General features: G+C 39.1%; 1 pseudogene; it reads right to left on the bottom strand.

Annotated features, from left to right (window-relative positions):
* Positions 1 to 1,072: 1,072 nt before the first annotated feature.
* Positions 1,073 to 2,198, bottom strand: LOC101008013 (annotated as a pseudogene).
* Between the last annotated feature and the right edge of the window lie 9,771 nt (positions 2,199 to 11,969).

Raw genomic sequence — 11,969 nt, 5'->3', positions numbered from 1 at the left:
GGTATCAGCAAACTTTTTCTGCAATGGTATAGATAGTAAATGTTGGGATTTGCAGGACATGTGGTCTCTGTACAAGTCTTTAATTCTGCCACCATAGGCAAAAAGCAGCCACAGATAATGTGTAAATGAAAGAATGTAGCTGTGTTCCAATAAAACTTTATTTAGATTTGGCTCATCAAGCCCTGATCTAAACATGGAAGTGTTTTAAAAAATAGTGAGTTTGGAATGAATTTGTCCATAAATGTGAGTGTCCTTTTGGATTTACATTTATTTCTACTTACTTGATGTTGCTCTCTCCTTTTTTACATTTTAAATTGTTGATATAACATTTTTTGTTTTAAAATGCAACTATTTTTTCTTCAAAAAGAAAAAAAACTTAGGTTTTTTTCTGCAAGCAAAATGGGAAAAAAAGGTATTATTTTTACTGTAATTACTAAGTCATAGACATGTAAAATCCACAAAATGGATTGATGATTTTAGAAATGCAATATCATACCCAAAGGCACAAGCTGTTTCAAACAGCCTGTACATATTGGGCTAAAACAAAACCCAAACCAAACCTTAATTCCACCAGCAATGAAACGTGTCTGTGGCCTTGGTAGAAACATCATGACTTGCTCAACACGGCAAAATCCACAAATCCTCTCTAGTGCTATGTGGAAGTATCCCACCAGGTCCCCGAGTCCAGAGACGAGGTGGGAGATTCTGGTTGCACCCAATGCAAAGCGTTTGAATCACTGGACCAACTTCCAAGTCGATTTTTATAAATATGCACAAATAGGCTAGGTGCGGTGGCTCATGTCTATAATCCCAGAACTTTGGGAGGCCGAGGTGGGTGGATCACGAGGACAGGAGTTGGAGACAAGCCTGACCAACATGGTGAAACCCCGTCTCCACTAAAAATAAAAAAAAAAAAAAAAAGCCAGGTATGGCGGCACACACCAGTAATCTCAGCTACTCAGGAGACTGAGGCAGGAGAATGGCTTGAACCCGGGAGGCAGAAGTTGCAATAATCTGTGATCGCGCCACTGCACTACAACCTGGGAGACAGAGTGAGACTCCGTCTCAAAAATAAATAAATAAATAAATAAATAAATAAATAAATAAATAAATGCAAGTAAGTTACAGGCACTTGAAATGTCATTCGCTGGAATAACCCAACATTGCAAGATAATGTATCACAGAGTGCCCAGACCCAAGCTGGGTTCAACAGGCAAGGATTATGGTTCTCTCAGTCTCTCTCAGAAAACAAGAAGCTGTGGGATTAGGTTTCAGCCGAAGCTGTCTTCTCAGGACAATATTTAGGATTGCTCTGCCACAATTTGTTGGGTCTGCCTTTGATAACAGTATAGCAAAACACTATTATCACCATCATGAAGAGGAAGTAACTGGTATGCATAAGATGCAAATTCATCAATGAACAGTCATCATCTGGAGCAATAACTGTATGCTTGGGATTAAAAGCATGATAGCCTTTTTCAATGGGCCTTTTCTAACACCGGAAAAGACTGTAACCTTGAGCGTATTGTGCTGGCCTTTCTATCAGTTCCAAAGATCTTGCACCATAGTGTAGCCATCGCTGTGTGTCAGAAACACAGTGCGGTGGCTGCACAGTGAAGGGGAACACACCCAGGGTGTCCCTGAGGGTCATGCACGCTGTGAACACCATCTGCTCATGGGGACCATCAAGAGCACAACTATCTGATGTTCAAGTTGCAGGCAGAGTAAAGGTAATATTTATCCCTTCGTCGGCTTCTCTGTCTCAAAGTCCAATCTGATGACCTAAAATGATTGAATACAGATGAGTGATGCCATGAGAGTACCCTCCAAATAATTTGAGTGGGTCCAGGGTTAGGATGATTTTGACTGAGATGTTAACTGGGCCTGAATCCTCCAGGGCCTGGGAAGACCCAGTGGACGCTCTGGTCTGCATGGTCATTATGCTTCCCGAAGTTTTGGTGTCATTTTTGAGATGCCTTAATGTTTCGTTTTCTGATGCATGCAAGTCCAAATCATTAAACCACAGCAGAAAAGTATTCCGATCTTCTGCCATTTCTGGTGACTTAATCTCCATGATTTTGAAGAAACAGTCCAGGGTTGGGAAAGCTATGCCATGGTGCCCACAACGATCATAAAGACCACCAAGGAGACGGACCGATGATATATACCTTCAGATTCTCCAGGGGGTTGATGTTAAAAATTATTTGGGTAAGCTCCACTCAGCCTTGGCTGGCACCTGTGTGCCTGCATGCCCAGCCAGCCACCTCCTCAATGGTTTGCATCAGTCCCAGGGACACTGGGCACTAGGCTCCCCACTGTTCTCGGGGGAGTGTCCAGCCGGGTCCATAGGGCCAAGCTGAGGACCAGAGACCAGCTAAGCTCCTGAAGCTGCAACACAGGGTCTGCTTGACTCCAGTAACCACATTTAAATATTCTTAAAAATTGCTCAATCTTGAACTTTCCCACAGAATTTCCTTTGTTGAATGTCTTTAATTAAATGTAATGGATATAACCTGTTATATTTTAGAAAGTTTTAAAAGAGGCTATGTCTGCAGGACAAGATAAAGTTAAATTAAATAAGGAGTATGAGACAGGGTTACAGTAGGATAGAAAATAGCAGGATAGAAAATTAAGATGTAATATGATGAGATGCACAAAAGACAGTTTATGAAATTCCGTTCACGTCCTACATATAGATCACATTTTTATCTCAAAGCCTTCTAAACACATAGCGTGAAAAAAGAAACATGATTTACGTCAGAATGTTCAAAAGTTGAAATCTTATTTTTGACACCAGCAAAGTACAATGTGGGATTCCTAATTCCAAGATATGAGAAAAAATGTTTTCTTGTGGTGTCCATCACTAAAACAATAGTAAAGTCCTTGCAATTTATAAAATCTTTATAAAAGAAGATTTTTGGTAAACACGTTGGTTGCTTAGTTTAACTGAAGCTTTTGGTTAAAATATTGGTTATATAATTGCTTCAATATTACTTTTCAGTAGACCCTTGAAAAACATACAAGTTAGAAATGCTGACCCTCTGCTCAGTTGAAAATTCATGAACTTTTGACTCCCCCAAACCTAATTACTAATAATCTACTCTTAACCAGAAGCCTTATTGATAACACAAATAGTCAATTAACACATATGATGTGTATATATTATATAATGTATTCTCACAACAAATTTAGAGAAAGGAAAATGGTATTAAGAAAATCATAGGAAGAAAAAATGTATTCACTATACAGTAAGTGGAAATTCATCATCATAAAGGTCTTTGTCCTGGTTCTGTCCACATTGAAGAAGCTAAGAAAGAGAAGGAAAAGGAAGGATTGGTCTTGCTGTTTTCACAGGTGGCAGGGGTGGATGAAGTGAAGGAGGTGTAAGAAGAGGCAGGAGAAGCAAGTACACTATATGTAACCTTTAGAGAATACATTGTGATTTCTAACTTGTTTCTTTTTCACTCTAAAAATGTTTCTAATGGTACCAATGTGTACGGAATCGGTGGGTTCTTGGTCTCGTTGACTTCACGAATGAAGCCTCAGACCCTGGCAGTGAGTGTTACAGTTCTTAAAGATGGCATGTCCGCAGTTTCTTCCTTCTGGTGGGTTTGTGGTCTCGCTGGCTTCAGAAGTGAAGCTGCAGACTTTGGTGGTGGGTGTTATAACTTACAAATGCCCCGAGGACCCAAAGAATGAGCAGCAGCAAGATTTATTGCAAAGAGCAAAACAAAAACAAAAACAAAAACAAAAAACAACAAAAAAAAAACCTTCTACAGTATGGAAGGTGTTTACAGAGAACAGATTGGTCAATTTTACAGGGTGCTGATTGGACCATTTTGACAGGGTGCTGATTGGTGCGTTTACAATCCCTGGGCTAGACACAGAGTGCTGATTGGTGCATTTACAATCCTCTAGCTAGATATAAAAGTTCTCCAAGTCCCCAGTACACTCAGGAGCCCAACTGGCTAACTGGCTTCACCTAGTGGATCCTGCATAGGTCTTGCAGGTGGAGCTGCCTGCCAGTTCCTAGCCATACCTGCACTCCTCAGCCCTTGGGCGGTTGATGGGACTGGGTGCTGCGGAGCAAGGGGCAGTGCTCGTCAGTGAGTGTTGGGTCACTCAGGAGCCTAGGGCTTGAGGGGGAGGCTCGGGCATGGCAGGCTGCAGGTCCGGCGCTCTGTCCCACGGGGTGGCAGCTGAGGCCTGGTGAGAATTCCAGCATGGTGCATGCAGGCTGGCAGTGCTGGGGGACCCTGCAACCTCCGCAGCTGCTGACCTGGGTGCTAAGCCCCTTACTGCCCTGGGCTGGCAGCACTGGCCAGCAGCTCCTAATGTGAGGCCCACCGAGCTCGTGCCCACCGGAATTTGTGCTGGCCTGTGAGTGCCACGCGCAGCCCTGGTTCCCGCCTGCGCCTCTCTTTCCACACCTGCCCTCGAGCAGAGGGAGATGGCTCCGGCCTCAGCCAGCCGAGAGAGAGGCTCCCACAGTGCAGTGGTGGGCTGAAGGGCTCCTCAAGCGGCACCAGAGTGGATGAGGAGGCTAAGGAGGCGGCAAGAGTGAGGCCTGCTAGCGCATTGTCACCTGTCACCAGTACTCTTTAAACCATTTTACTTTAGTTTTAGCACTCATATAGAAAAGTCCATGTCATAAAAGAAGTCCAAAGCGGCCCTAAATAATCAGAATCTTCCACCAAGTTGTCCAATGTCAATTTGTTTTCTGGCATTGCTTCTTCTATGACTTCTTTCTCATCACCTGAGACTGGTTCAGAAATACTGATCTCCATCCAGTTGTTTCTGTTAATATCACCAGTGAGCTGTTTATTAGTTCTTGAATTTCTGTAAGATCCACATCTTGAAACTCTCCCACCTACTTTTTTTTAAATATATATATCCAGAATCTCTTTCATGATTTCCTTCATTGGCTCTGTTGTGAATATTGTGATGTCACAGAATTTTCTCCAGCAGAAATTTATTGTTTGGATCTTGATAATTTTCATGACTTTTTCTATCACGTTGATGGCATCTTCAGTGGTGTAATTTTTCCAGACTCATGGTCTCTCAGTCGTGTTTCTCTTCCACAGCTTTGAAAATCTTTTTTATGGAGTACCATTTATTATGAGCCTTAATAATCCTTATGACCCCTTGATCTAGAAGCTGAATTAGAGATATGTTTGGCAGCAAATAGATATCTTTGATGCCTTTGATGTTGAACTCATAGGATTCTGAGTGGCCAAGGGTTTGTCTAATCAAAAGAATGCCAAAAGGCAATGCTTTACTAGAAAGGTACCTTCTGAGATCAGGGACAAAGCATCAATTGAACCCATCCAGGAAAAGGGTTCTTGTCCAAGTGTCCTTGTTGTAAAACCAAAGACTAGCAGTTGGTGTTTATCTTTCCCTTCAAGGCTTGGGGTTTCACAGCTTTACACAAAAGGTCAGTTCTGATCATAAACTCAACTTCATTTACATAAAACAGTAGAGTTAGCCTGTCCCTTTCTGCCTTAAATCCTAGTACTCACTTCTCTTCCTTATTAATATCCTTTAAAACTCTCCCCGCCCCCCCCCCACCCCCCAGAATAGGGTACTTTTGTTGACATTAAAATCCCATTCAGGTAGAGATACTTTTTCTCCTCAATGCTCTTCTTAATGGGAATTCATCTGCTATCTCTTGGTTAATAGAAGGCGCTTCTCCTGTTATTTTGACATTTGTAAAGCCAAACTTCTTTCTAAAACTGTGAAATCATTCTTTGCTGGCATTAAATCCTCCAGCTTTAGATTCTACACTTTCCTTTTGCTTTGTCGTAAAATGACTTCGTTTTTTATCAAATCATGTTAGAGTCTATCTAGGCTTTAACCATATTAGATTCTAAAGACTCTATCTTACTGCTGTAAAGAAAGAGCCTTTCTTATAGCAATCTTGTATCCACATAAAAGCTACGTTTTCAATACAAGATAATAAGACATTTTGCAAAAAGTACAGGGTTTGTTCACCTGCTGGCACAGCTATAGAAAGGGCTTCATGTATCTTTTTTCTTTTCTTTCTCTTTTTTTTTTTTTAACAATGATCCTTACCCTGGATTCGTTTATCTTGAAATGGCAGGCAAACACAATTGCAGACCTCAATTTAAAGTATATATCAAGCAATTAACCTTTTTTCTTGCATTTTCATGACTTTTCTCTGCTTTTGGGAGCACTTCCTGCATCACTAATGGCACTTTATTTTGGGTACTATCATGTTATTCAAGGTTTGTGATATTGCACAAAACATGGCAAATACATGAGTATAATGAGAGATCCTTTTTTACTGTGATAAACAGTTTACTGTAGTGAGGAACTGCTCACATACAGATGATTAAAATTACAAGGTGTTTTCAGCAGATACAACACTTCAGCTCACTGCAATAGCAACAAGAGGTGGCTACAAAATTATTACAGTAGTACAGTATGTATTTCAGTTAATTTTATGTGGTTATGATTTGATACTGGATCTTTATATTTGTTTACATTTCTTTGGACTGTGAATGAGGTCATGTATTGTCAATAAGTGTGTGTATAAATTTTGATAAATTTTAACTTTTGTAATAGATTTGTGTGTATTGTATGGTAGTAAAGGATAAAATAGAATAATATCTGCATACATTTTACTCATTCATGACATACCTAACTTTTTAATTTTTTAGTTATTTTTAGGCTATAAGGTTTATCTGTGAGTTTTTTCAAATTTTCTCAAGTCTACTGAAAATTTTCTAATATATTTGTTGAAAAAGATCTGTGTATAGATGGTCCTGCTCCGTGAAAATCCCTGTTATTCAAGGGTCAGCTATATTTTGAAGAAAACCTTAGTGTTACTATAACGGATCTCCAATGGAGCAGCAATAAAATGTGTTAACGTAAACGGGAAAATTGGAGATTAAAATAGTAATTGGAACTAAACCCGTCTTCATTGTTCTCAGACATGTGGCTCAGAAAACCCTAGAAGCCACAGAATCTTTGGAAAACAATAGAGGAAAAGACCTTAACGAGTGCATTATTTCTTATGGCATAGGTAGCCTTTTGCCCAAATCATAAGGCAGAGGAATGTTCTCCTGGCAGCACATAGGGAGCGAGAAAAAGACAGAGCTGAGAATCAGGCTGGGACAGGTATGAAGATAATACTGTACTTGGGGTTTGTACCTCAAAAACATGTTGGGAGGAATAAAGGCAGAAACCAGAATTTAGTGCAACACTGGGAAACTGAAAGCAACAGGAGTGTAGTCATGGGATTTCTGTATAAGCAGAGACAGCCAGCTACAACTTAGTTTTACAGTATAGTAAGTGAATAGGTAAAGCCAAGGAGACAACAAAGCAGTGGAATGGAAACAGTAGCAGCAAAATTCCTTGAATTAGGAAAAGAAGTCGGCCGGGCGCAGTGGCTCCCGCCTGTAATCCCAGCACTTTGGGAGGCCGAGGCAGGCGGATCACAAGATCAGGAGATTGAGACCATCCTGGCTAACACGGTGAAAACCCATCTCTACTAAAAATAAAAAATAAAAATTTTTTTAAAAAAAATTAGCCAGGCATGGTGGTGGGCAACTGTAGTCCCAGCTACTCGGGGGGCTGAGGCAGGAGAATGGCGTGAACCCGGGAGGCAGAGCTTGCAGTGAGTGGAGATTGCCCTAATGCACTCCAGCCTGGGCGACAGAGCGTGATTCAGTCTCAAAGAAAACAAAACAAAACAAAAAAACAAAAAAGGAACTCAAATCTAAAGGAAGCCTTAAAAACATTTTCAAGAATTACCTTTTTAGAGTTACTGCTCGAAGAATATGATCACCTTGGCAGTAAGAAACTTGGAATCCCCAGAAAAGATGAATAAAAAGCGCCTGAGTACATACATGCATAAAAATGAAATAAAAGGAAAATAGGTAGAGGTCAGATTTCTATTGTAAAATATTAACCTATAATTGAATCTTAATATTTGTCTATAGTTAGCTTGGGTGAAATTATACAAGTCACTTTGTGTAGGGGAGAGCTAGCATTTACTAGGAGAAAATAAACACTTCATTTTAAATTTGCAATTTCGTTTAAACTTTGGAAAAATGCTTATTCTGCATCTAAGTTGCAGGACTATTAAGCAGCTTTCCTAAGGTCTCACATCTATGTGAGTCAGTTTTGAATCTTACTTCCATTTCCCTGGCTGACTCCCCTCCAGGGCACTCCTTCCCACCACAAGTTGACTTTGGGTCTGGACACAGCATTGTTGCAACGAGAAACCAGAGCAACTGCTGCGTGACTCAGCCACTCAGGCCTCTCTAGGACTTGAGTCATGTTAGTTACCTTTCCTGCAAGTCAGTTTCTGCATCTATAGAGTGGGATGATAGAATCTGCCTCACAGTCATGGAGCAAGGATGAAATGAGATAGTGAATGTCCAACGCTTCTTTGCAGCTCGCAGGACTGCCATATCTTAAAGTTCCCCATTAAATCCCTGGACAGGGGCAAAGCTGCAGCATTGTATTACAAGCACATAGTAAGCACTCAACATGAAGTTACTGTGATTCAAACAAAACAAAATGGATATTTTTTACAATAGTTATTTGCTAAATATGACATTATTATAGCCCCTTCTACAAAAAAAAAAAAAATGCAAGAAATCTTTGCATCCCACCAAAAAATAGCTAAAATGGGAATTTCTTATCATTATAATTCTTCATTTCAACTTTGTTTAATTATATCCTAGACAACGAGGGATTTAGTTTATTTTCTTAAGCTATTCTAGTAAAAGTTTCACATGTAAATGTTCAGTTTCATTCACAGCTAATATTTTTTCAACAAATAACATAATACTTCTTTTACAAAATACAGTTAGAATATATATTTGCCTAGTTTTTCATAAGTAGTCACAGTTCTTGCTCCACACTCATTGAATACAAAAACTTGACAGAAAACCAGCAATCTAACCACAGCAATTTATGTAGATTTTAAAGTCGTGTGGATTTTACCAAAAATTTCAACCCCCTTTAACATAAACATTCCAGGCTGAGCACAGTGGCTCATGCCTATAATCCCAACACTTTGGGAGGCTGAGGAAGGCAGATAACTTGAGTCCAGGAGTTCGAGATCAGCCTGGGCAACATAGGGAGACCGTGTCTCTACAAATATACAAATATTAGTCAGGCATGGTGGTGCGTGACTGTAGTCACAGGTATTTGGGAGACTGAGGTGGGTAGAATGCCAGCACCCAGGAAGTCGAGGTTGCAGTGAGCCTTGATCACCCCACTGCACTCCAACCAGGGCAAGGAGAGTGAGACTGTTTCGAACACACACACACACACACACATGCACACGCACACATACACACACCCTCTTAAATTCTTTTAGTTTTACCCCTTTAAGATGTCCCTGCAATTGCAACCTCTTTCTTCTGTGTTCCCCACACAGTCACAGCCAATCCTTCCTATTTTGCACAGATTCTCTCCTTAGTTTAAATTATCTACTCGGGAAAACAAACTAAAAAATTAGCTAATTTTTAAGGAAAGCCACTGAGAAAACAGCTCAGTTGAAAGAAGAGCTGAGACCCTTGTTTCTCAAACGTTGTCTTCCTGTTCTCACCCTGAGAGAGGTCATCTCCCACAGTGAAATCTTTGTCAGAAATAGTTTCAATGCTTGGGAGATACTTGAAGCTACCTATTTGTACATTTTGACCACTCTGTGCCCTTTCCCCCCATCTGAGTGTTCTTCCAGACTAAAGTAGCCTCAGAGTGGGGCTAGCAGGCCCTCCATGGTGTCTATGCAACCCTCTGTCCCTGACCTACCAGCAGCCAGCAAGCAGACTGAGGCAACAGTATTCAAATAGGATGAAAAGATGTTCATAGCTTATTTGAATGTTAAGTGTCTTTCTTTATGCAGTTGCTTTGTTGTTTATATTGTCATAGAATAAATAGTATGATAGTTTATTTTTGTTGCTTTTGAAAAGTGCATAGCTGATTTAATGTATATTCATGTTTCATAATGTATTGTCTGACATGTCTCTATAGTCTCTATTCTCTCTCTATATATTTATATTATATATATATATAGAAAAAAATATATATATATTTCTCTTTCCCTCTGGCATATCTGGAGGTTACTTTGTGATATTGGTGTAGGGGAGATGTAACAATGTCATGTTCTTAAGGCTTTGATGCTGTCTTATTATTTTTACCTAGACAATATATACTCTTTTCCAGAAACATATGCAAATGTAGGCTCCTTTATGAACCCTTCCTTTCCCTTCCTGAGACAAGTTAATCACAGCCTCTTCTGAAATGCTTCTATTGTTTGCTCCTCACAGGCATTCCATATTGTTCTAATACAAAGTTTCTTCTCCCTGACTCTTACAGAGGTATTCCTGTTGCCTAGAAAACTGCCTGCCACAGAGAACATGAAATATTTATGTCAATTGAATATATTGAAGCCAATGAGGCAGATTACTGGTTTGATTTTTCACATATTAATCTTGATAAGCAGTGGTTTTGCATTTGGTTTTTAACCAGATAAACAAAAATGTATTTAATGCAGATGGGCACAAGTGAGCAAGACTCAAGACTGGGCTTGCAAAACAAAAATCTCCATGTGCATTTTTTTTTAAATCAAGGCAAACTAAAGGATTTTTTAAATAAATATTGTTATTCTACTAGAAGTGACATCACTTTTCCCCTATTGCTATGAAATTTTGTGGTTTATATTGTTCAGTGTAGATAAGTTATCGTAGAAATTATTGTTCTGACTTTCCTCAAAACTAGCTTTGTGAACCCATGTGTGTTCGTGTGTGTGAGGGAGTATACAGAATAGAATTAATTCTTGTTCAGTGATTGCATTATAGAAAGTGAATTGAACAACGGCCACTGGCAATTATATGTGTGCATGTAAACACAGGAACACACCAGCCCTGGCCTTCTGGTGCAACAGACAGTGTCATGACTTTACTATGTCCAATGGAATTAAAGTTGGACATGTATAATTCTATTATTCATCACTGTTTCTCTTTCTTAGATATGCTGATAGAGTATATTATTTATTATTGAAAAATTTAAATTAATACCTATAAACTGTTGCAAAATAATTCAAGAATACACCAATTAACCTTCCTTCCATTTTGGAGTAATTTCTTTAGAATAATTTCTGTCTTCTAAGTGGTTTAATTCATTTTGCTTGCCACCATTTCAAGAGCAGGCTGTTGTCTTTATAAAGCTCTCTAAAAGCACTCCAAATTTGTGAAAAGAAGAAAATGTCTTTACAACTATGAATATTTCTGTAACTTTCAAGAGATTCTTGTGTTATTTGCCTCATTTCCCAAAGCGTTAGATGGAAGTGAAAATTACTCCCTACTAATAATGTCAACACTATAATTCAGTTACCTTTCTATGCTCAAATAATTATGTGACATTAAAATTAAGAATAACCGACTTGATTTCACTTAACTTTATGTTCGGGTCTTTCATCTTATGCACTGATGACAGCTGGAGTCCTGAACTACTCTGCAATATTTCCTTCAAATACCGGCACTGAGGTATAGTCTTGAGATAGTTAATAAAGACAGGAACATGGCATAAAAATCCCTAAGACTTAATCACAATTGGATAGATAGCAAAAAAGTATTCTAAAAAACGTAATAAAATGTCTGTATTGATGATAATGAACCTGGAGGTGTTTTCTGGAGAGAAGAATTGTGTTTATAATTATTCCTCAAATGTATTAATTTTTACTTCTTGGGGATTCTAATGATATTGCTCATTTTGTTAGCTTGGTTTGACTTTGGGTTTTATAATTTTTTCCTTAACTCTCATATCTGTATTGAATATTCTTCACTCCATCATCATCATCACTGTCCATCATCACTGTCCTAATGAACATCACTGCCCTAACCATGACTGTAGACAGTAGGACTAAAGAGAAGGAAAGTATCCTTTCTTTCATTTACACTGCTTACTTTTATATGTAACATATCTCTTAC

This window comes from Papio anubis, chromosome 3, assembly GCF_008728515.1.
Source record: "Papio anubis isolate 15944 chromosome 3, Panubis1.0, whole genome shotgun sequence".
In the NCBI taxonomy this organism is placed as follows: domain Eukaryota; kingdom Metazoa; phylum Chordata; class Mammalia; order Primates; family Cercopithecidae; genus Papio; species Papio anubis.
The sequence above is the reverse complement of the archived record's forward strand: the minus strand, read 5'-3'. Positions and strand labels throughout refer to the sequence as shown.